General features: G+C 45.5%; 1 protein-coding gene and 1 long non-coding RNA gene across 2 annotated transcripts in view; one reads left to right on the top strand and one right to left on the bottom strand.

The window, feature by feature from the left end:
- Window positions 1-396, bottom strand: part of LOC121536586 (norrin) — a 30,431-nt gene extending 30,035 nt beyond the window's left edge. Inside the window, exon 1 of the mRNA XM_041843986.2 lies at window positions 224-396. The gene's annotated coding sequence lies outside the window, so the exon portion shown is untranslated. The remainder of the gene's footprint in view (window positions 1-223) is intronic.
- Window positions 1-24,653, top strand: part of LOC121536589 — a 71,246-nt gene extending 46,593 nt beyond the window's left edge. Inside the window, exon 4 of the long non-coding RNA XR_005994883.2 lies at window positions 24,213-24,653. This is a non-coding gene — a long non-coding RNA (uncharacterized LOC121536589). The remainder of the gene's footprint in view (window positions 1-24,212) is intronic.
- Window positions 24,654-25,160: the final 507 nt, after the last annotated feature.

The following is a 25,160-nucleotide window of genomic DNA, read 5'->3' as shown; positions in this document are numbered from 1 at the left end:
AACCACAGTATTAACCTACATTCAGTTTGAACATGACAGTCTGCTAATGTACCCCATAAACGCCAGTTATGATGGAATTACATTTTTTAACAATAAACCAAAGTGCGGAGGACACCCAGTGATTGTGAGTATCAAATCCAGAGAAGGTGCACCGATCCTGAGTTGTGAGTGAGAGGAGCCCTGGGTCACCTCCAGATCTCTGGTGGTTCCATGGTGGTCTTACCTTCAACCCGCCACCGCAGACAGGAAGACAGGAATATCCAACAGCTGCTGCTGATCCAACACAGCCAACAAAGTCTCCTCTTCCTTCTACAATAGCTTTCAATCCCTCTGTCCCCTCTTTCACTTGCTCTCCTTCTCTCTCTGTTTCTGTTTCTCTTTTTCTCTGTTTCTCTGTCTCTCTCTCTCTCTCTCTCTCTATGTCTCTGTCTCTCTCTATGTATCTCTCTCTGTCTCTCTCTCTGTCTCTCTCTCTGTCTGTCTCTCTGTCTCTCTCTCTGTCTCTCTCTCTCTATGTCTCTGTCTCTCTCTATGTATCTCTCTCTGTCTCTCTCTCTGTCTGTCTCTGTCTCTCTCTGTCTCTCTCTCTCACACAGACTTGCGCTGACTGATCGTGTGAGGTCTGCTCTCCCCCCTCTCACTCTTTCATTCGCTCACTCTTCCCTCCCTCCCTCTCTGCTCTCCCTCCCTCCCTCTCTATGTTCTCCCTCCTTTCCCCTCTCTCTATGCTCACTCCTCTCTCTCTTTCTAATTCTCTCTATCTCTGTCATTCTCTCTCTTTCTCACACTCCCCCTATTTTACGGGGGGAACAAAAAGGGAAGGGCTTCGATGCTGTGTGTGTGTGTGTGTGTGTGTGTGTGTGTGTGCGTTTGATGTGGAACGTGACACAGCAGTCATACATCAGACACACACAAACACAAACACACACACCAGCTGACACACCCACACGCTCCCACAAGGCAAATGGGTATTCCAGGCCGGACTGCTGTGCTTTACTCGCGCCATCAGAGGGCTGACCAAAAGCCTGGGCCAGTTTTACGAGGTCGGGGTTATAAAACTGTTAGCAGAATTAGTTTATTTAAAAACAACTGGTCCCCCAGCCTTCCTGTTCACGCGCTACCAATCACTATAGGACACCAGGGGGTTGGGGTGAGGAGGGGGAGGAGAGAGGGGGGAGAGAGGGGGGAGGGAACTTTAACTTACCTCTGCTGGATGTAATGGTAGACGTCAGAGTAAAATGGAGAATGGCATCCTCCTCTCATTCTCCAAAAAACTGAAATGTTTTTATGTTACCCGCAATGTTACCAGGTTGTTATCGTTAATGAGAATTCATTGTGGAAACACAGACAGTTTGTTTTTCCGTCCTAAACTGTCTCCACAGGGAGACAGACAGCCTAAAGACAGTAAGACAATAGCATCATAAGATTGCTGACAGACAGTGGATGAGGAATGATACATGAGAAAAGTAATGAGACATTTTGAAGGAGAGACAATTGTTAGTGGGATAGAGCAGTAGCCATACCTTCTCCCAAGGCAGACACAGATGCTGCCAAGAGTATTACATTTTTCATGTCTCTTTTCTTATGGCATTTGTGGAATTTTGCACAATTTGAGAATATCAATATCATATGACCATGAATACTGGCACCAGTGGTGAGAATGTAATCTGTTAAATGAGGTGTGGATCCCATCCAAAAAGACAAAGTTTAGAGAGAGAGAGCGAGAGAGAGCGAGAGAGAGAGCGAGAGAGAGAGTGAGAGAGAGAGTGAGAGAGAGAGGAATGTGTCATCTTCGGATTCCACTATCTTTAAGGACACCAAAGATATAGAGAAAAAACATGTTGTAACGAAGATATTCAACGTGCTTCAAATAATAGGAGCCTGAGACAATCTAAGAATAACAATCAAGCCTAGTCAAAGATGACTGAGTGAGTATTATAATAAAAGCTGTGTGTCTGATGATAACATATACTTAGATAATTATTCATATCACAGACAGACAGACATCCTGGTATGCAGAGTCTAAACTCTCAGGGGAATAAAAGGAGGCAAGCCTTACTCACTAAGTACGGTACACTAAGTAGGGAAACACAATTATACCTGAAAGACCTTAGCTGACCCCAAAAGTACCCACCTTCTGTCCCTCTCTGACAGGAGCGATTTACAGCTGAGAGAGACAGAGTGGAAAGTTACACCTCACCAACAGGCAGCTAGGAGAGATCCAAGAGACTGTACTTCTAATAGGTTTTCATAGTTTCACTGGTTTTAAAGTGATTCTCAGTGGAAAACAGAATACAAATGATTCCCTGGAGGGAAATCTGAGATGTCACTATTTGGCTTAGGAGGCCTGTGTTAGCGTGAGGTGGTGACACAGATTAAATGAGTCTAGGAACTGATGTTACAAAATATAAAATCAAATCAATCAAATCAAATATTGGTCGCGTACACAGTTTAGGCAGGTGTTATGGCGGGTGCAGCGAAATGCTTATGTTCCTAGTTCCGATCAATCAGTAAATGTCAGCAACCACACAATAATCCAACCTTTTAAAATAATATAATCATATACATAATATAATAATATACTTCATATTGTTCCGTTACAGCAAAAAGCTAATGTAAATCCCACATGAAGTAAGTCTGAGAGTGTGTGTAGTACTGTAGATTACGTTTTAAAGCAGGAGAAGAGATGTAGGATGTGTGTGTGTGTGTGTGTTTGTGCATTTGTGCATTTGTGTGTGTGTACGTGTGTATCCTGTATGTGTTGAAGCCAAGAAGAGTACTGGTAGAGGGGTTGACAGCGTGCTTCATCAGCTGCTCTCTGACAGCGCACTGTAAAACCACCTCAGTACTGTAAAACCACCTCAGTACTGTAAAACCACCTCAGTACTGTAAAACCACCTCAGTACTGTAAAACCACCTCAGTACTGTAAAACCACCTCAGTACTGTAAAACCACCTCAGTACTGTAAAACCACCTCAGTACTGTAAAACCACCTCAGTACTGTAAAACCACCTCAGTACTGTAAAACCACCTCAGTACTGTAAAACCACCTCAGTACTGTAAAACCGCCTAAGTACTGTAAAACCACCTCAGTACTGTAAAACCGCCTAAGTACTGTAAAACCGCCTAAGTACTGTAAAACCACCTCAGTACTGTAAAACCGCCTAAGTACTGTAAAACCGCCTCAGTACTGTAAAACCACCTCAGTACTGTAAAACCGCCTAAGTACTGTAAAACCACCTCAGTACTGTAAAACCGCCTCAGTACTGTAAAACCGCCTCAGTACTGTAAAACCGCCTCAGTACTGTAAAACCGCCTCAGCACTGTAAAACCGCCTCAGTACTGTAAAACCGCCTCAGTACTGTAAAACCGCCTCAGCACTGTAAAACCGCCTCAGTACTGTAAAACCGCCTCAGTACTGTAAAACCGCCACAGTACTGAAATCGTCCCGAGATGGCCTCCACTAAAACCCAAATACTATTGGCCTTGAATAGACAACTATGGATAGATTGGGGATGGTTGATTTTTGACAGGGGTCTATTATTCTCTGGAAATTATTTCCCTTCCTCCTAAAAATTGATTTCATTTAAATCCATTGCAATCTCAGTGGCACATTGAATAGAGACATTGTATTCCAAGGTAGACAGTGAATGATGAAACTAACTTTTTCATAGTAAGGAGAAGAGATTAAGTTTGAGTCCTGCATGTCTTCATTAAAGATGAATTAGCTGTCCTCCACAGTTGGTCTATATATAATAAGAAAATAGAGATGAAATAGATGGATAAAGTTGGGTGGCAACGACCACTGGGACATGAAGAGAGAGGGGTGGCGGTTGAAGGGCAAGGGGAGGGTGTTTGGGGGTTGAGGGCAGTGAGGGTAGGGTGTGAGGGGTTGTGGGCAGTGTGGGCAGTGTGGGAAGGGAGTGAGTGAGGGGGTGTGAAGGGAGTGTGTTTGGGGGTTGAGGGCAGTGAGGGGAGGGGTGTTTGGGGGTTGAGGGCAGTGAGGGGAGGGTGTGAGGTGTTGTGGGCAGTGTGGGAAGGGAGTGAGTGAGGGGGTGTGAAGGGAGTGTATTTGGGGGTTGAGTGCAGTGAGAGGGAGGGAGTGAGGGGATTGAGGGCAGTGAGTGAGGGGATTGAGGTCTTCTTCACTCATCACCTCTCATAACTGGATCATTAGGTCAGGGTCACATAGCAGCTATACTTACAACTGAGTCACAGATCCTATAATCTAGACCCTATAGTCTAAATCCTACAGTCTAGATCCTATAGTCCAGATCATATAGTCCAGATCCTATTGTCTAGATCCTACAGTCCAGATCCTATAGTCTAGATACTATAGTCAAGATCCTATAGTCCAGATCCTATATTCCAGATCCTATACTCCAGATCCTATAGTCTTACCAACTCTCCCTTTTTATTTGTTTTCTCTCTCACACACTTTCTCTCTCTTCCCTTCTCTCCCCCTTTCTCTCTCTCTCTCGCTCTCTTTAATAACTGGATCTATCTGTTCTTCCCTTCCTTAACTCTCAGCAGCAGCAGCAGTAGCAGTAGTAGTAGCAGTAGTAGAAGTAGCAGTAGTAGAAGTAGTAGTAGCAGTAGTAGAAGTAGCAGTAGTAATAGAAGTATCAGTAGTAGTAGTAGCAGTAGCAGTAGCAGCGATAGTAGTAGTAGCAGTACTAGTAGTAGTAGCAGTAGAAGTAGCAGTAGTAGTAGTAGTAGTAGTAGTAGTAGTAGTAGTAGTAGCAGTAGCAGTAGCAGCAGCAGTAGTAGCAGCAGTAGTAGTAGTAGTAGCAGTATTAGTAGTAGCAGTAGTAGAGGTAGCAGTAGTAGTAGTAGCAGTAGTAGCAGCAGCAGTAGTAGTAGTAGCAGTAGTAGTAGTAGTAGTAGTAGTAGTAGTAGTAGTAGTAGTAGTAGTAGTAGTAGTAGTAGTAGTAGTGGTAGTAGTAGTAGTAGCAGCAGTAGTAGCAGTAGTAGTAGTAGTAGTAGCAGCAGTAGTAGCAGTAGTAGTAGTAGTAGTAGCAGTAGTAGAAGTAGCAGTAGTAATAGAAGTATCAGTAGTAGTAGTAGCAGTAGCAGTAGCAGCGATAGTAGTAGTAGCAGTACTAGTAGTAGTAGTAGTAGCAGTAGTAGTAGTAGTAGTAGTAGTAGTAGTAGTAGTAGTAGTAGTAGTAGTAGTAGTAGTAGTAGCAGTAGCAGTAGTAGTAGTAGTAGCAGTAGTAGTAGTAGTAGTAGTAGTAGTAGTAGTAGTAGTGGTAGTAGTAGTAGTAGCAGTAGTAGTAGTAGTAGTAGTAGTAGTAGTAGTAGTAGCAGTAGTAGTAGTAGTAGTAGTGGTAGTAGCAGTAGTAGTAGTAGTAGTAGCAGTAGTAGTAGTAGCAGTAGTAGTAGTAGCAGTAGTAGCAGTAGTAGTAGTAGTAGTAGTAGTAGTAGTAGTAGTAGCAGTAGTAGTAGTGGTAGTAGTGGTAGTAGTAGTAGTAGCAGTAGTAGCAGTAGTAGTAGTAGTAGTAGTAGTAGCAGCAGTAGTAGCAGTAGTAGTAGTAGTAGTAGTAGTAGCAGTAGTAGTAGTAGTAGTAGTAGTAGTAGTAGTAGCAGTAGTAGTAGTAACAGTAGTAGCAGTAGTAGTAGTAGTAGCAGTAGTAGTAGCAGTAGTAGTAGTTGTAGCAGTAGTAGTAGTAGTAGTAGTAGTAGTAGTAGTAGTAGTAGTAGTAGTAGTAGTAGTAGTAGTAGTAGTAGTAGTAGCAGGCTTGTCCAGAGCTGTTTTTTGTTATTGCGTGAGAGGGCCAGCAACTTTACTTCTAACTGATGGGCCAGAAACACGTTCAGTCTTCATATAGGAGATTCATTTCCAGCCTTATTTCAAGCTACACGAAAAAAGGGAAAGGGCCCATAATTTTGGGAGATTTATGTTGACCGGTGCGCAACAGACAAACAGGCCTGTTCACCTCCAAAATGGGCTCTGCCGGGAACGAGAGCCCGAATGAAAATAGTCCCCTAGAACTAATTTACAGCCGGTGTAGAATAACTTCTCTTCATTTTAGCAGCTAGAATAATGTCCTGGAACTCGCTGCCAAAGACAACCTGTGTGTGTGTGTGTGTTTGCGTGTGCGCACGTACGTTTGATGAGTGTACCAGGTTTGACTGAGCGTCGGGGGATAGACTTCTGCTGAACAAGTGTTCAGAACCTTTTAGGCGGAGGTAGTAAATGGATAATGACTGTTACGGGAACAAAATGGACGATATGAAATAAATTGGGAATTGTCTGAAGAAGTAGGACATTTTCACTGATTTGCTCCCATCATTTTCACAGAGTTAAGCTGATTATTCTTTACACACACACACACACACACACTCCTTATCTCCTCACAGCAGTTCATGCAGCTGTCCTGAGAAGAGATATTCAGAGAGAGAGAGAACAAAGAAGACAGAGATCATCTTTTAAGAGAGGAGAGAGAGAGAGAGAGAGAAAGAGAAAGAGAGAGAGAGAGAGAGAGAGAGAGAGAGAGAGAGAGCGAGAGAGAGAGGAGGGATAGAGAGAGAGAGAGAGAGAGAGAGAGAGGAGGGATAGAGAGAGAGAGGAGGGATAGAGAGAGAGAGAGAGAGAGAGAGAGAGAGAGAGAGAGAGAGGGATAGAGAGAGAGAGCGAGAGAGAGAGGAGGGATAGAGAGAGAGAGAGCGAGAGAGCGAGAGAGGAGGGAAAGAGAGAGCGAAATTGTAGCAACCCCCATTACTATAGCCTGTTCAACCTCTCTTTCGTATCGTCTGAGATCCCCAGAGATTGGAAAGCTGCCGCGGTCATCCCCCTCTTCAAAGGGGGTGACACTCTAGATCCAAACTGTTACAGACCAATATCAATCCTGCCCTGCCTTTCGAAAGTATTTGAAAGCTAAGTTAACAAACAGATCACTGTCCATTTCGAATCCCACCGTACCTTCTCCGCTATGCAATCTGGTTTCCGAGCTGGTCATGGGTGCACCTCAGCCACGCTCAAGGTCCTAAACAATATTATAACCGTGTTTGATAAAAGACAGTACTGTGCAGCTGTCTTCATTGACCTGGCCTAGGCTTTCGACTCTGTCAATCACCGCATTCTTATTGGCAGACTAAATTGCCTTGGTTTCTCAAATGACTGCCTCGCCAACTACTTCTCAGATAGAGTTCAATGTGTCAAATCGGAGGGCCTGTTGCCTGGACCTCTGGCAGTCTCTATGGGGGTGCCACAGGGTTCAGTTCTCGGGCCGACTCTATTCTCTGTGTATATCAATGATGTCGCTCTTGCTGCTGGTGATTCTCAGATCCACCTCTACGCAGACGACACAATTTTGTATACATAAAAAAAAACATTTTAGCTATTTAGCAGACACTCTTATCCAGAGCGACTTACAGTTGGTGAGTGCATACATTATCATACTGGTCCCCCGTGGGAATCGAACCCACAACCCTGGTGTTGCAAGCGCCATGATCTACCAACTGAGCTACATCTGGCCCTTCATTGGACACTGTGTTAACAAACCTCCAAACGAGCTTCAATGCCATACAACACTCCTTCCGTAGCCTCCAACTGCTCTTAAACACTAGTAAAACTAAATGCATGCTCTTCAATCGAACGCTGTTTGCACCCGCCTGCCCGACTAGAATCACTACTCTCAGCGGGTGTGACTTAGAATATGTGGACAACTACAAATACCTAGGTGTCTGGTTAGACCGTAAACTCTCCTTCCAGACTCACATTAAGCATCTCCAATCCAAAGTTAAATCTAGAACCGACTTCCTATGTCGCAACAAAGCCTCCTTCACTCATGCTGCCAAACATGGCCTCGTAAAACTGACTATCCTACCGATCCTTGACTTCGGCGATGTCATTTACAAAATAGCCTCCAACACTCTACTCAGCAAATTGGATGTAGTCTGTCACAGTGCCATCCGTTTTGTCACCAAAGCCCCATATACTACCCACCATTGTGACCTGTACGCTCTCGTTGGCTGGCCCTCACTACATATTCGTTGCCAAACCCACTGGCTCCAGGTAATTTATAAATCACTTCTAGGCAAATCCCCGCCTTATCTTAGCTCATTGGTCACAATAGCAACACCCACCCGTAGTATGCGCTTCAGCAGGTATATCTCACTGGTCATCCCCAAAGCCAACACCTCCTTTGGCCGCCATTCCTTACAGTTCTCTGCTGCTAATGACAGGAACGAACTGCAAAAATCTCTGAAGCTGGAGACTCTTATCTCCCTCACTAACTTTAAGCATCAGTTGTCAGAGCAGCTTACCGATCACTGCACCTGTACACAGCCCATCTGTAATTGGCCCACCCAACTACCTCATCCCCATATTGTTATTTATTTTGCTCATTTACACTCCAGTATCTCTATTTGGGCACTGAGGAATTACAGGAAGGAGAGATAATGGAATGATGGACAGCAGCCAAAACCAGCATCCTAAAGTCTCTTCATCTCTCTCTTCATCTCTCTTCATCTCTCCCTTCATCTCTCTTCATCTCTCCCTTCATCTCTCTTCATCTCTCCCTTCATCTCTCTTCATCTCTCCCTTCATCTCTCTTCATCTCCCTTCATCTCTCTTCATCTCTCTCTTCATCTCTCTCTTCATCTCTCCCTTCATCTCTCTCTTCATCTCTCTTCATATCTCTCTTCATCTCTCCCTTCATTTCTCTTCATCTCTCTCTTCATCTCTCCCTTCATCTCTCTCTTCATCTCTCTTCATCTCTCTCTTCATCTCTCTTCATCGCACCCTTAATCTCCCTTCATCTCTCTCTTAATCTCTCCCTTCATCTCTCTCTTCATCTCTATTTTCATCTCTCTCTTCATCTCTCCCTTCATCTCTCTTCATCTCTCTCTTCATCTCTCTTCACCTCTCTCTTCATCTCCCTTCATCTCTCTTCATCTCTCTCTTCATCTCTCTCTTCATCTCTCCCTTCATCTCTCTTCATCTCTCCCTTCATCTCTCTTCATCTCTCCCTTCATCTCTCTTCATCTCTCTTCATCTCTCTCTTCATCTCTCCCTTCATCTCTCTCTTCATCTCTCCCTTCATCTCTCTTCATCTCTCTTCATCTCCCTTAATCTCCCTTAATCTCTCTTCATCTCTCCCTTCATCTCTCTTCATCTCTCTCTTCATCTCTCTTCATCTCTCTTCATCTCTCCCTTCATCTCTCTTAATCTCCCTTCATCTCTCTTCATCTCTCTCTTCATCTCTCTCTTCATCTCTCCCTTCATCTCTCTCTTCATCTCTCTTCATATCTCTCTTCATCTCTCCCTTCATTTCTCTTCATCTCTCTCTTCATCTCTCTCTTCATCTCTCTCTTCATCTCTCCCTTCATCTCTCTCTGTTCATCTCTCTTCATCTCTCTCTTCATCTCTCTTCATCGCACCCTTAATCTCCCTTCATCTCTCTCTTAATCTCTCCCTTCATCTCTCTCTTCATCTCTATTTTCATCTCTCTCTTCATCTCCCTTCATCTCTCTTCATCTCTCTCTTCATCTCTCTCTTCATCTCTCCCTTCATCTCTCTTCATCTCTCCCTTCATCTCTCTTCATCTCTCCCTTCATCTCTCTTCATCTCTCTTCATCTCTCTCTTTATCTCTCCCTTCATCTCTCTCTTCATCTCTCCCTTCATCTCTCTTCATCTCTCTTCATCTCCCTTAATCTCCCTTAATCTCTCTTCATCTCTCCCTTCATCTCTCTTAATCTCTCTCTTCATCTCTCTTCATCTCTCCCTTCATCTCTCTTCATCTCTCCCTTCATCTCTCTTAATCTCCCTTCATCTCTCTTCATCTCTCTCTTCATCTCTCTCTTCATCTCTCCCTTCATCTCTCTCTTCATCTCTCTTCATATCTCTCTTCATCTCTCCCTTCATTTCTCTTCATCTCTCTCTTCATCTCTCTCTTCATCTCTCCCTTCATCTCTCTCTTCATCTCTCTTCATCTCTCTCTTCATCTCTCTTCATCGCACCCTTAATCTCCCTTCATCTCTCTCTTAATCTCTCCCTTCATCTCTCTCTTCATCTCTATTTTCATCTCTCTCTTCATCTCTCCCTTCATCTCTCTTCATCTCTCTCTTCATCTCTCTTCACCTCTCTCTTCATCTCCCTTCATCTCTCTTCATCTCTCTCTTCATCGCACCCTTCATCTATCCCTTCATCTCTCTCTTCATCTCTCCCTTCCTCTCTCTTCATCTCTCTCTTCATCTCTCCCTTAATCTCTCCCTTCATCTCTCTTCATCTCTCCCTTCATCTCCCTTCATCTCTCTCTTCATCTCTCTTCATCTCTCCCTTCATCTCTCTTCATCTCCCTTCATCTCTCTCTTCATCTCTCCATTCAGCTCATTGGTCACCATAGCAACACCCACCCGTAGTATGCGCTTCAGCAGGTATATCTCACTGGTCATCCACAAAGCCAACACCTCCTTTGGCCGCCATTCCTTACAGCCATTCCTCTGCTGCTAATGACAGGAACGAACTGCAAAAATCTCTGAAGCTGGAGACTTTTATCTCCCTCACTAACTTTAAGCATCAGTTGTCAGAGTAGCTTACCGATCACTGCACCTGTACACAGCCCATCTGTAATTAGCCCACCCAACTACCTCATCCCCATATTGTTATTTATTTTGCTCATTTACACTCCAGTATCTCTATTTGGGCACTGAGGAATTACAGGAAGGAGGGATAATGGAATGATGGACAGCAGCCAAAACCAGCATCCTAAAGTATCTTCCTTCATCTCTCCCTTCATCTCTCTTAATCTCTCTTCATCTCTCCCTTCATCTCTCTTCATCTCCCTTCATCTCTCTTCATCTCTCTCTTCATCTCTCTCTTCATCTCTCCCTTCATCTCTCTCTTCATCTCTCTTCATATCTCTCTTCATCTCTCCCTTCATTTCTCTTCATCTCTCTCTTCATCTCTCCCTTCATCTCTCCCTTCATCTCTCTTCATCTCTCTCTTCATCTCTCTTCATCTCACCCTTCATCTCCCTTCATCTCTCTCTTCATCTCTCCCTTCATCTCTCTCTTCATCTCTATTTTCATATCTCCCTTCATCTCCCTTCATCTCTCTCTTCATCTCTATTTTCATCTCTCCCTTCATCTCTCTTCATCTCTCCCTTCATCTCTCATAATCTCTCCCTTCATCACTCTCTTCATCTCTCCCTTCATCGCTCTTCATCTCCCTTCATCTCCCTTAATCTCTCTTCATCTCTCCCTTCATCTCTCTCTTCATCTCTCCCTTCATCTCTCTTCATCTCTCTCTTCATATCTCCCTTCATCTCTCTTCATCTCTCTCTTCATCTCTCCCTTCATCTCTCTTCATCTCTCTCTTCATCTCTCCCTTCATCTCTCTTCATCTCTCCCTTCATCTCCCTTCATCTCTCTCTTCATCTCTCCCTTCATCTCTCTTCATCTCACCCTTCATCTCCCTTAATCTCCCTTAATCTCTCTTCATCTCTCCCTTCATCTCTCTTCATCTCTCTTCATCTCTCTCTTCATCTCTCTTCATCTCTCCCTTCATCTCTCTTCACCTCTCTCTTCATCGCACCCTTCATCTCTCTTCATCTCTCTCTTCATCTCTCCCTTCATCTCTCTTCATCTCTCTCTTCATCTCTCCCTTCATCTCTCTTCATCTCTCTCTTCATCTCTCCCTTCATCTCTCTCTTCATCTCTCCCTTCATCTCTCTTCATCTCTCTCTTCATCTCTCCCTTCATCTCTCTTCATCTCTCTCTTCATCTCTCCCTTCATCTCTCTTCATCTCTCTCTTCATCTCTCTCTTCATCTCTCTTCACCTCTCTCTTCATCTCCCTTCATCTCTCTCTTCATCTCTCCCTTCATCTCTCCTCATCTCTCTCTTCATCTCTCTCTTCATCTCTCCCTTCATCTCTCTTCATTTCTCTCTTCATCTCTCCCTTCATCTCTCTTCATCTCTCCCTTCATCTCTCTCTTCATCTCTCCCTTCATCTCTCTTCATCTCTCTTAATCTCCCTTAATCTCTCTCTTCATCTCTCCCTTCATCTCTCTTCATCTCACCCTTCATCTCCCTTCATCTCTCGTCATCTCTCTTCATCTCTCCCTTCATCTCTCTCTTCGTCTCTCTTTTCATCTCCCTTCATCTCTCTTCATCGCACCCTTCATCTCCCTTCATCTCTCTCTTCATCTCTCCCTTCATCTCTCTTCATCTCTCCCTTCATCTCTCTTAATCTCTCCCTTCATCTCTCTTCATCTCCCTTCATCTCTCTTCATCTCTCCCTTCATCTCTCTTCATCTCTCCCTTCATCTCTCTTCATCTATCTCTTCATCTCTGTCTTCATCTCTCCCTTCATCTCGCTTCATCTCTCCCTTCATCTCGCTTCATCTCTCTCTTCAAAGGGGATGACACTCTAGATCCAAACTGTTACAGACCAATATCAATCCTGCCCTGCCTTTCGAAAGTATTTGAAAGCTAAGTTAACAAACAGATCACTGTCCATTTCGAATCCCACCGTACCTTCTCCGCTATGCAATCTGGTTTCCGAGCTGGTCATGGGTGCACCTCAGCCACGCTCAAGGTCCTAAACAATATTATAACCGCGTTTGATAAAAGACAGTACTGTGCAGCTGTCTTCATCGACCTGGCCTAGGCTTTCGACTCTGTCAATCACCGCATTCTTATTGGCAGATTAAATAGCCTTGGTTTCTCAAATGACTGCCTCGCCAACTACTTCTCAGATAGAGTTCAATGTATCAAATCGGAGGGCCTGTTGTCTGGACCTCTGGCAGTCTCTATGGGGGTGCCACAGGGTTCAGTTCTTTTAATCTCTCCCTTCATCTCTCTTCATCTCTCTCTTCATCTCTCTCTTCATCTCTCCCTTCATCTCTCTCCATCTCTCTCTTCATCTCTCTCTTCATCTCTCCCTTCATCTCTCTTCATCTCTCTCCATCTCTCCCTTCATCTCTCTCTTTATCTCTCTCTTCATCTCTCTTCATCTCTCCGTTCATCTCTCTTCACCTCTCTCTTCATCTCTCTCTTCATCTCTCCATTCATCTCTCTTCATCTCTCTCTTCATCTCTCTTCATCTCCATTCATCTCTTTTCATCTCTCCCTTAATTTCCCTTCATCTCTCTCTTCGTCTCTCTTTTCATCTCCCTTCATCTCTCTTCACCTCTCTCTTCATCGCACTCCTTCATCTCCCTTCATCTCTCTCTTCATCTCTCCCTTCATCTCTCTTCATCTCTCCCTTCATCTCTCTTCATCATCTCCCTTCATCGCTCTTCATCTCTCCCTTCATCTCTTTTCATCTCTCCCTTCATCTCTCTTCATCTCTCTCTTCATCTCTGTCTTCATCTCTCCCTTCATCTCGCTTCATCTCTCCCTTCATCTCGCTTCATCTCTCTCTTCAAAGGGGATGACACTCTAGATCCAAACTGTTACAGACCAATATCAATACTGCCCTGCCTTTCGAAAGTATTTGAAAGCTAAGTTAACAAACAGATCACTGTCCATTTCGAATCCCACCGTACCTTCTCCGCTATGCAATCTGGTTTCCGAGCTGGTCATGGGTGCACCTCAGCCACGCTCAAGGTCCTAAACAATATTATAACCGCGTTTGATAAAAGACAGTACTGTGCAGCTGTCTTCATCGACCTGGCCTAGGCTTTCGACTCTGTCAATCACCGCATTCTTATTGGCAGACTAAATAGCCTTGGTTTCTCAAATGACTGCCTCGCCAACTACTTCTCAGATAGAGTTCAATGTGTCAAATCGGAGGGCCTGTTGTCTGGACCTCTGGCAGTCTCTATGGGGGTGCCACAGGGTTCAGTTCTTTTCATCTCTCCCTTCATCTCTCTTCATCTCTCTCTTCATCTCTCTCTTCATCTCTCCCTTCATCTCTCTTCATCTCTCTCCATCTCTCCCTTCATCTCTCTCTTTATCTCTCTCTTCATCTCTCTTCATCTCTCCGTTCATCTCTCTTCACCTCTCTCTTCATCTCTCTCTTCATCTCTCCATTCATCTCTCTTCATCTCTCTCTTCATCTCTCTTCATCTCCATTCATCTCTTTTCATCTCTCCCTTAATTTCCCTTCATCTCTCTCTTCGTCTCTCTTTTCATCTCCCTTCATCTCTCTTCACCTCTCTCTTCATCGCACCCTTCATCTCCCTTCATCTCTCTCTTCATCTCTCCCTTCATCTCTCTTCATCTCTCCCTTCATCTCTCTTCATCATCTCCCTTCATCGCTCTTCATCTCTCCCTTCATCTCTTTTCATCTCTCCCTTCATCTCTCTTCATCTCTCTCTTCATCTCTGTCTTCATCTCTCCCTTCATCTCGCTTCATCTCTCCCTTCATCTCGCTTCATCTCTCTCTTCAAAGGGGATGACACTCTAGATCCAAACTGTTACAGACCAATATCAATACTGCCCTGCCTTTCGAAAGTATTTGAAAGCTAAGTTAACAAACAGATCACTGTCCATTTCGAATCCCACCGTACCTTCTCCGCTATGCAATCTGGTTTCCGAGCTGGTCATGGGTGCACCTCAGCCACGCTCAAGGTCCTAAACAATATTATAACCGCGTTTGATAAAAGACAGTACTGTGCAGCTGTCTTCATCGACCTGGCCTAGGCTTTCGACTCTGTCAATCACCGCATTCTTATTGGCAGACTAAATAGCCTTGGTTTCTCAAATGACTGCCTCGCCAACTACTTCTCAGATAGAGTTCAATGTGTCAAATCGGAGGGCCTGTTGTCTGGACCTCTGGCAGTCTCTATGGGGGTGCCACAGGGTTCAGTTCTTTTCATCTCTCCCTTCATCTCTCTTCATCTCTCTCTTCATCTCTCTCTTCATCTCTCCCTTCATCTCTCTCCATCTCTCTCTTCATCTCCCTCTTCATCTCTCTCTTCATCTCTCTCCATCTCTCCCTTCATCTCTCTCTTTATCTCTCTCTTCATCTCTCTTCATCTCTCCGTTCATCTCTCTTCACCTCTCTCTTCATCTCACCCTTCATCTCCCTTCATCTCTCCCTTCATCTCTCTTCATCTCTCTCTTCATCTCTCTTCATCTCTCCATTCATCTCTCTTCATCTCCCTTCATCTCTCTCTTCATCTCTCCCTTCATCTCTCTTCATCTCTCTCTTCATCTCTCTTCATCTCCATTCATCTCTTTTCATCTCTCCCTTAATTTCTCTTCATCTCTCTTAATCTCTCCCTTCATCTCTCTTCATCTCACCCTTCATGTCCCCCTTCATCTCTCTCTTCATCTCTCCCTTCATTTCCCTTCATCTCTCTTCATCTCTCTCTTCATCTCTCTCTTCATCTCGCTTCATCTCTCTCTTCATCTCTCTTCATCTCTCCCTTCATCTCCCTTCATCTCTCTTCATCGCTCTCTTCATCTCTCTCTTCATCTCTCCCTTCATCTCTCCCTTTATCTCTCTTCATCTCTCTCTTCATCTCTCCCTTCATCTCTTCATCTCTCTCTTCATCTCTCTCTTCATCTCTCCCTTCATCTCTCTCTTCATCTCTCCCTTCGTCTCTCTTCATCACTCCCTTCATTCTCTCCCTTCATCTCTTTTCATCTCTTTTCATCTCTCTTTATCTCTCCCTTCATCTCTCTTCATCTCTCTCTTCATCTCTCTTCATCTCTCTTCATCTCTCTCTTCATCTCTCCCTTCATCTCTCCCTTCATCTCTCTTCATCTCTCTCTTCATCTCTCTTCATCTCTCTCTTCACCTCTCTCTTCATCTCTCCCTTCATCTCTCTTCATCTCTCCCTTCATCTCTCTCTTCATCTCTCTTCATCTCTCTCTTCATCTCTCTTCATCTCTCTCTTAATCTCTCTCTTCATCTCTCCCTTCAGTTCTCTTCCTCTCTCCCTTCCTCTCTCCCTTCATCTCTCCCTTCATCTCTCTTCATCTCTCCCTTCATCTCTCTCTTTATCTCTCTCTTCATCTCTCCCTTCATCTCTCTTCATCTCTCTTCATCTCTCTCTTCATCTCTCTCTTCATCTCTCTCTTCATCTCTCCCTTCATTTCCCTTCATCTCTCTTCATCTCTCTCTTCATCTCTCTCTTCATCTCGCTTCATCTCTCTCTTCATCTCTCTTCATCTCTCCCTTCATCTCCCTTCATCTCTCTTCATCGCTCTCTTCATCTCTCTCTTCATCTCTCCCTTCATCTCTCCCTTTATCTCTCTTCATCTCTCTCTTCATCTCTCCCTTCATCTCTTCATCTCTCTCTTCATCTCTCTCTTCATCTCTCCCTTCATCTCTCTCTTCATCTCTCCCTTCGTCTTTCTTCATCACTCCCTTCATTCTCTCCCCTTCATCTCTTTTCATCTCTTTTCATCTCTCTTTATCTCTCCCTTCATCTCTCTTCATCTCTCTCTTCATCTCTCTTCATCTCTCTTCATCTCTCTCTTCATCTCTCCCTTCATCTCTCCCTTCATCTCTCTTCATCTCTCTCTTCATCTCTCTTCATCTCTCTCTTCACCTCTCTCTTCATCTCTCCCTTCATCTCTCTTCATCTCTCCCTTCATCTCTCTCTTCATCTCTCTTCATCTCTCTCTTCATCTCTCTTCATCTCTCTCTTAATCTCTCTCTTCATCTCTCCCTTCAGTTCTCTTCCTCTCTCCCTTCCTCTCTCCCTTCATCTCTCCCTTCATCTCTCTTCATCTCTCCCTTCATCTCTCTCTTTATCTCTCTCTTCATCTCTCCCTTCATCTCTCTTCACCTCTCTCTTCATCTCTCCCTTCATCTCTCTTCATCTCTCCCTTCATCTCTCTCTTCATCTCTCTTCATCTCTCTCTTCATCTCTCTTCATCTCTCTCTTAATCTCTCTCTTCATCTCTCCCTTCAGTTCTCTTCCTCTCTCCCTTCCTCTCTCCCTTCATCTCTCCCTTCATCTCTCTTCATCTCTCCCTTCATCTCTCTCTTTATCTCTCTCTTCATCTCTCCCTTCATCTCTCTTCATCTCTCTTCATCTCTCTCTTCATCTCTCTCTTCATCTCTCCCTTCATCTCTCCCTTCATCTCTCTTCATCTCTCTTCATCTCTTCAGCTGAAACTCAGACTGTCCTTGTTCTTTACTCCTGTTAAAGGAGTCGGTACTACGAGAAAATAGTCTGTCGTTAAAAACACACTAGGAATCTTTCCCCTATCGTTCACCGGGGTCTGTACCGATTAAGTCCTTACAACATTGGCCCTGGCAGCATCAAGCATGCATTCTTCTGTTAGCACATGTAGCTAACATGCACACGCAAGCACGCACGTGTTCACAGGAGACCTTTTAACCCCAGAGACGTTTATGACCTTTTCCGGCGTATCGTATTTTACAGTCAGTACAGAGGGCGGGAGCAGGACGACAGTAAAGTTCAACAAGGAAAGGACAACATTACATCACGCCCCACCTGGGTGTGTTTTCATCTCTCTTCTCCCTCCCCACTCCCCAGGTCACACCACCAGAGCATCTGGATGGAGGTCAGTCTGACATGAAATGTGACCTGTGCTTTTTCTATGTCCTGGTAACTTTGTCTTTGGTCCGGTGACTGTGTTACATAGTCCGAAGGGAGGGGGTGGAGGGAAGGGGGTGAGGGGTATTGTCCCTCCTCACGCTCTGTTTCGGGATGCATAAAAGGCTAAGTATGCACACAAGCCTCCCCTCCCCCTTCGTCCCCCTTCCTCCAGACGACGTCATACTTTTTTTTAGTTTGTTTAAACGGGTGGCGGTGGAGGCAGCGGGCAGGAGTGTGTGTGACTCAGGAGGGTAATATTTTAGTAGGTGTGAAAGCAGACAGTGAACACCCAATAATGCCCTAGAGGTGATGTCATGCACTCTTTCTGAGCCCCAAGTTAGAGGGGGGGGATTGTGTGTGTGTGCTGCGCACGTGTTTGTGTGTGAGCGTGTGTGTGTTGATGGATTGGGATCTCTCTGTTCCCTGTTTAAGAGGCGGGGGATTGGATGGTTGATTAGCACATTTTTAAGTTATCCCCCGGACCAGGGAAACAGATCAGTGACATAGATGGAGGCTCTGTTTTCAACCAACCTGCCGATCAACCTGTTACTTTTTATACCCCGACACCACACACACACACACACACACACACACACACACACACACACACACACACACACACACACACACACACACACACACACACACACACACACACACACACACACACACACACACACACACACACACACACACAGGCTGCCCCAGACCCCAAGAATATCATGGTCATGGCATGGTACATAGAGGGTAGTCCACTGAAACTGAGAAGAGGAAGAGAGGAGAGAAGACTAGAGCAGAGGAGAGAACAGGAGGACAGAGGAGAGAACAGGAGGACAGAGGCGAGAACAGGAGGACAGAGGAGAGAACAGGAGGACGAGGAGGATGAGAGGAGAGGAGGGGAAAGGAGGAAAGAGAAGAGAAGAGGAGAGAAGAGGAGAACAGAGGAGAGGAGGACAGAGGAGAGGAGAGGAGGGGACATGAGCGAAGAGGAGGACAGAGGAGAGGAGAGCAGAGGAAAGAAGGAGAAGAGGAGAGGAGGACAGAGGAGAGGATAGGAGGGGACGTGCGAAGAGGAGGACAGAGGAGAGGAGAGCAGAGGAAAGAAGGAGTAGAGGAGTGGAGCATAGAGGAGAGGATAGGAGGGGACATGAGTGAAGAGTGAAGAGTCATGTTTGGATTGTTTCAAGAGTTATTTTTACAGGGAAACAGTTTTATTTTGTTCATTGGACGGCGGATAGTTCAAATAGAAGCGACACAGAGGTGCACTCCTATCATTTAAATTGAGTTGATTTGATTACAATCTGGGTGTGTTTTCCTGTCTTTTGTTGTCACTAGCAAAGCGCTAAGAAATGTTAATTCAGGTTGGGGGTGCATTCCCGCTTCAATGTGGTTAAAAGGGGAATTTGTTCATATTTAGAGATCTTGCTATCAAGCTCCTGTGTGTATGAGACACACATCGTTTTTTCTCTTAGAGATTATTCAGGAATGAAGACGTGTAACCACGTTAAATCTTAACCTATTGGTGATAGTCATTTACTCTGAGTAGTCTGGAATGTATAATGTATTTCATGTACACTGCAACTGTTTGAGTGTTAATTATTTTGTGACTAATACATTCTATTAGTTGAATTGAGTAAATGCAGCCCTGATTTTACAAAGTAGTTATTTGATTGACTATACACTTATAATTTAGTAGGTCTATTGGTAGTTGTTATACACACTATACATAGCACATGCTTGGGTACCACCTTGACGTCTCTGATCTGCTTGCCTCAATAAAGTACTGCTAGAACATTAGTCACCAGGATTAGATGTTTGTATCTAGTTTCATAACGGTGCAAGGTAGACCCATGTTCATTATAATCATACTGAGAGGTGATGTAAGGCTATTGTTTACACTGCTGCTACTCGCTGTTTATTATCAATGCATAGTCACTTTACCCCAACCTACATGTACAAATTACCTCGACTAACCTGTACCCCCGCACATTGACTCGGTACCGGTACCACCCTGTATATAGCCTTGTTATTGTTATTTTATTATTACTTTTTATTTTAGTTTATTTAGTAAACTGCACTGTTGGTTAAGGGCTTGTAAGTAAGCATTTCACGGTAAGGTCTACACATGTTGTATTCGGGCGCATGTGGTTAGGAGCTATAAAACGGCAGCCATCCCCTCTGGCGCCATTATCCACAGGCAGACAGGCACGCACATCCATTCTGATTACACTGGATCCCCTGATTCCCCTCTGCAGTGCCGAGTAGATAAGTGAGGAAACGGCCTGATAAGGGATAAGCTTCTGACAAGGCAGAGGCATCCACACTTAGCCTACAACCCAGAGGGCTATAACTACTGTCAGGCACAGGCTGCGGTCCCATCCTCTACCCTTCTCCCCTATTTTGTGGGTTTTTCGCGTTGAATGTAACTTATTTTGTACATACTGTTTCTGCCATCGTTTTTTATGACCGAAAAGAGCTTCTGGATATCAGAACAGCGATTACTCACCTCGAACTGGACAAAGATTTTTTCTTTAATGAGTCTGACGCAAAGGATATACAGTTGCTCCCGGACCACGCCCAAATCCCCATCATTCGCATGAAGAAAAGACGGAGATACAGGGGGCGCAGATCTGGGTGCCTTGTGAGAATTCGTCAGCGAGTGGGTAACCCGCCTCTACCATCCGTTCTATTGGCCAGCATGCAATCACTGGAGAATAAACTTGATGAGCTCCGTTCGAGACAGTCCTGCCAACGGGACATGAAAAACTCTAATATCTTATGTTTCACACGGATAAAATACTGTTGGCTGGGTTTTCCGTGCATCGGCAAGACAGAACAGCTAAGTCCGGTAAGACGAGGGGTGGTGGTGTGTGTCTATTTGTCAATAACAGCTGGTACGCAATGTCTAATATTAAGGAACTCTAGAGTACCTCATGATAAGCTATAGACCACACTATCTACCAAGAGAGTTCTCATCTATATTTTTCATAGCTGTCTATTTACCTCCCCAAACCGATGCTGGCACTGAGACCGCACTCAACGAGCTGTATAAGGCCATAAGCAAACAAGAAAATGCTCATCCAGAAGCGGCACTCCTAGTGGCCGGGGACTTTAATGCAGGAAAACTTAAATCCGTTCTACCTCATTTATACCAGCATGTCACATGTGCAACCAGAGGAAAAATAACTCTAGACCACCTTTCCTCCACACACAGAGACACATACAAAGTTCTCCCTCGCCCTCCATTTGGCAAATCTGACCAAAATGATATCCTCCTGATTCCTTCTTACAAGGAAAAACGAAAGCAGGAAGTACCAGTGACTCGCTCAATACGGAAGTGGTTAGATGACGCGGATGCTACGCTACAGGACTGTTTTGCTAGCACAGAATATGTTCCGGGATTCATCCAATGGCATTGAGGAGTACACCACCTCAGTCTCCGGCTTCATCAATAAGTGCATCGACGACGTCGTCCCCACAGTGACCGTACGTACATATCCCAACCAGAAGCCATGGATTACAGGCAACATCCGCTTTTAAGGAGCGGGACACTAATCCAGACGCAGAGCCTGGATGATGGGCCAAACAACCCCAAGCAAGTCCTCAAGCAGAATCAGGCAACTCTTCTGATATCATCACTATGAGACAGAGACTTGAGGACGTGATGATGCAAAGAAAGTCACGGCAGCCATTGTTAGTCCTCTCTGATGGGTCCATGTAGCTGGTTTAGAAAGGCACAGTATCCCAGCAGAGCGTAAAAATCGTTTGTCCTTGGTTGCAACACTCACTACCGAGTTCCAAACTGCCTCTGGAAGCATTGTCGGCACAAGAACTGTTCTTTGGGAGCTTCATGAAATGGGTTTCCATGGCTGAGCAGCCACACACAAGCCTAAGATCACCATGCACAATGCCAAGCATCGGCTGGAGTGGTGTAAAGCTCGCTGCCATTGGACTCTGGAGCAGTGGAAACACGTTCTCTGGAGTGATGAATCACGCTTCACCATCTGGCAGTCCGACGGACAAATCTAGGTTTGGCGGATGCCAGGAGAACGCTACCTGCCCCAATGCATAGTGCCAACTGTAAAGTTTGGTGGAGGAGGAATAATGGTCTGGGGTTGTTTTTCATGGTTTGGGCTAGGCCCCTTAGTTCCAGTGAAGGGATATCTTAACGCTACAGCATAAAATGACATTCTAGACGATTCTGTGCTTCAAACTGTGCTTCTAACTTGGTGGCAACAGTTTGGGGAAGGCCTTTTCCTGTTTCAGCATGTTTGTCGAGATCGGTGTGGAAGAACTTGAGGTCAGGGCCTGCACAGAGCCCTGACCTCAACCCCATCGAACAACTTTGGAATTAATTGGAACGCCGACTGCGAGCCAGGCCTAATCGCCCAACATCAGTGCCTGACCTCACAAACGCTCTTGTGGCTGAATGGAAGCAAGTCCCCGCAGCAATGTTCCAACATCTAGTTGAAAGCCTTCCCAGAAGAGTGGAGGCTGTTAAAGCAGCAAAGGGGGGACCAACTCCATATTAATGGCCATGATTTTGGAATGAGACCAGCAGGTGTCCACATACCTTTGGTCATGTAGTGTATGTGTCTCTAATATGGTCATACATTTGGCAGGAGGTTAGAAAGTGCAGCTCAGTTTCCACCTCATTTTGTTGGCAGTGTGCACATAGCCTGTCTTCTCTTGAGAGCCAGGTCTGCCTACAGCGGCCTTTCTCAATAGCAAGGCTATGCTCACTGTACATAGTCAAAGCTTTCCTTAATTTTGGGTCAGTCACAGTGGTCAGGTATTCTGCCTCTGTGTACTCTCTGTTTAGGGCCAGATAGCATTCTAGTTTGCACTGTTTTTTGTTGTTGATTCTTTCCAATGTGTCTCATGATTTGGTTGGGTCTAATTGTGTTGCTGTCCTGGGGCTCTGTGGGCTCTGATTGTGAACAGAGTTTCTCTCTCTCCCCATGTCTCTCTCCCTCCCTCTCTCATTTTCCGTCTTTCTCTCCCTCCCTCTCTCTCCCTCCCCCCTCTCCCTTTCTCTCTCTCTCCCTCCCGCTCTCTACCTTTCCCTCCCTCCCTCCCTCCCTTTATCTCTCTCTCTCCGTTCCCTCCCCCTATCTCTCTCCCCATCTCACTCCTTCTCTCCCTCCTTCCCACTTTCCCTATCCACCTTTCCCTCCTCCCTCCTCCCTCTCTCCATCCCTTTATCTCTTTCTCCCTCTTTTCCTCTCTCTCCTCCATCTCTCTCCCACCCATTTCTCTCTCTCCAGACCAGACCAGACGAGCGCAGAGATTAGACAGGGGAGACCAGACGAGCACAGATGAGAAATCATCATTGATGCCAAGCTTGAAAGACGAGATGCAAGACTTGCGTGCATGTTTTTGTGTGAGGACACAGCTGTTTTCCGTGTGTTGTTGAGGAGTCTGGAGCCAGTCCTTGACATTATGACATACCATCTTCATTACAGCAGCATTGGATAGGGAAGAGGACATTTAAGACAAATCTGAAACTAACCCAGGGTAACCACATGGCCACATAAACAAGCTATACTGATTGACCCTGTGGCGTGGCTAGCCATCCATTTCAGTCACTGTGTGTGTGTGTGTGTGTGTGTGTGTGTGTGTGTGTGTGTGTGCGGCTCCTACATGCCATGCAGGTCTGTGGGGATCCTCTGATCCTCTGGTTCATTGCTGGAACTAATGGCTGCTACTCAAGCAGCTAGGGATCTGGGGCCGCTGGCCAGCTGATTGATGGCAGGCCGTGTCGCTGGCTGTCTTTGTGGCTCTGTCTGTGTGGGTTTGGGGTGTATATGGTTTTTGGGGTCAAAGTATGTGTGTGTGTTTGTTCGAAAGTGTGTGTGCGCGCGCCCATGCATGTATATGTGTGTACCTGCATGTGCACGTGACTGTATGTGTGTGCTTACGTGTCTGTGTGTGTGTCTGTGTGTGTGTATATGTGTGTGTCTGTGTGTGTGTCTGTGTGTGTATCTGTGTGTGTGTCTGTGTGTGTATATGTGTATGGCTCCCTATCTGTGTCGGTCCTCGTGTATGAAGGATCGGGTCATGTCGCAGAAGCTCTCAAAGTGTTTCTTGCGGAGGTGGTCCTGAGCCATGGCCAGCATGAGGCCCACCTCCGCCTCGGGCTGCTGGCGCTCACAGAAACCACGACTCGGCATCATCACGTCGTGCTCTGACAGACCACCAGCAGGCCCCTGGCAAACACACACACAACAAACAACCAGTAACATTTGACTCAAACGCCATAGTTTGTTGACAACTAAATTTATACTGGGGCCCTAGTTCCTGAGTCCAGCTTCCTACCTGAGAGGATCAGTCCAGTGTTTCCTATCTGAATGGTTCATAGAGGATCAGTCCAGTGTTTCCTATCTGAATGGTTCATAGAGGATCAGTCCAGTGTTTCCTATCTGAATGGTTCGTAGAGGATCAGTCATGTGTTTCCTATCTGAATGGTTCGTAGAGGATCAGTCCAGTGTTTCCTATCTGAATGGTTCGTAGAGGATCAGTCCAGTGTTTCCTATCTGAATGGTTCGTAGAGGATCAGTCCAGTGTTTCCTATCTGAATGGTTCGTAGAGGATCAGTCCAGTGTTTCCTATCTGAATGGTTCGTAGAGGATCAGTCCAGTGTTTCCTATCTGAATGGTTCATAGAGGATCAGTCCAGTGTTTCCAGGGTCCCTGGGGGTGAGGAACTGTTTGATCTCATTCTGTTTGTCCTCAGGGATGGAGCGGACCTTACTGATGATGGAGCCCATGTTAGCCCTGGGGAACTGGAGAGAAAGGGAGAAGAGTGGTGGAAGTAGAAGAGAAGAGGAGAAACTCCATCCTACCTCCTCAGCGTGCTGCTCCATGCAGTTGAAGGCGTCCTCATTAGCGTCAACCAGCAGGAAGCCCTGGTTGTTGAAGTTGAGCCTGGCTCCTACATACAGGTCCTGGGCACTGAAATAACTGGGATATCTCACTCTTAAACAGCTCCTGACCAGGCTTCTTCACCCTGCCACGCTCCAGGAACATACCCCCCCACTAACACACCTGGAGCAGGGGTGAGAGGGAGAGGAGGTGAGGTAAGGGAGAAGAGGAGCACAGAACGGCCGTTAGAATATGTGGAAGAAGCCATCTCAACCTGTCCTTAGTAAAATGTAGACACTTCCACTTGACTTCGCCGCAGAAGAGAGGAGGAGGAGGAGGAGGAGGAGGAGGAGGAAAGTCAGCACTATTACAGGTAGTATGTCTAACTGTGTCTTATGGGTATTCTAGAAGTGTCTACTGGTAGCCTGGCCCTAGCTAGCCAACTGGTCCCTAACAGTGTTCCTGTGAGGCGGTTCGAACACAGCGATGGTGTCGTCACTGAGGTAGAAAGAGATGAAGAGTCTCGCTCTGTCGAATGTGTCGTCAGTCACCATCTTACCCACAAACCTCAGCACGTTGCTCTCCAGACCCTGTCTAGTATGGGGAAACACACACCTGTGCATGCACACACAGCGAGAGGAGTTAACACATTTCTAGACACTTACAGTAGATCCAGCATCTAAGGAGAATACATTACTGTCAAGTGTCTACAAACTACAACCCCTTAATTTCCAGACAAAGTTCCTGACAAAATGTACAAAATGTGCAAGGGTTGTAGACTTTTTGTAGGAACTGTAGGCATAAGGTTTCAAGCACACAC

Source organism: Coregonus clupeaformis, chromosome 37 (assembly GCF_020615455.1).
Source record: "Coregonus clupeaformis isolate EN_2021a chromosome 37, ASM2061545v1, whole genome shotgun sequence".
Taxonomy (NCBI): domain Eukaryota; kingdom Metazoa; phylum Chordata; class Actinopteri; order Salmoniformes; family Salmonidae; genus Coregonus; species Coregonus clupeaformis.
The sequence above is the reverse complement of the archived record's forward strand: the minus strand, read 5'-3'. Positions and strand labels throughout refer to the sequence as shown.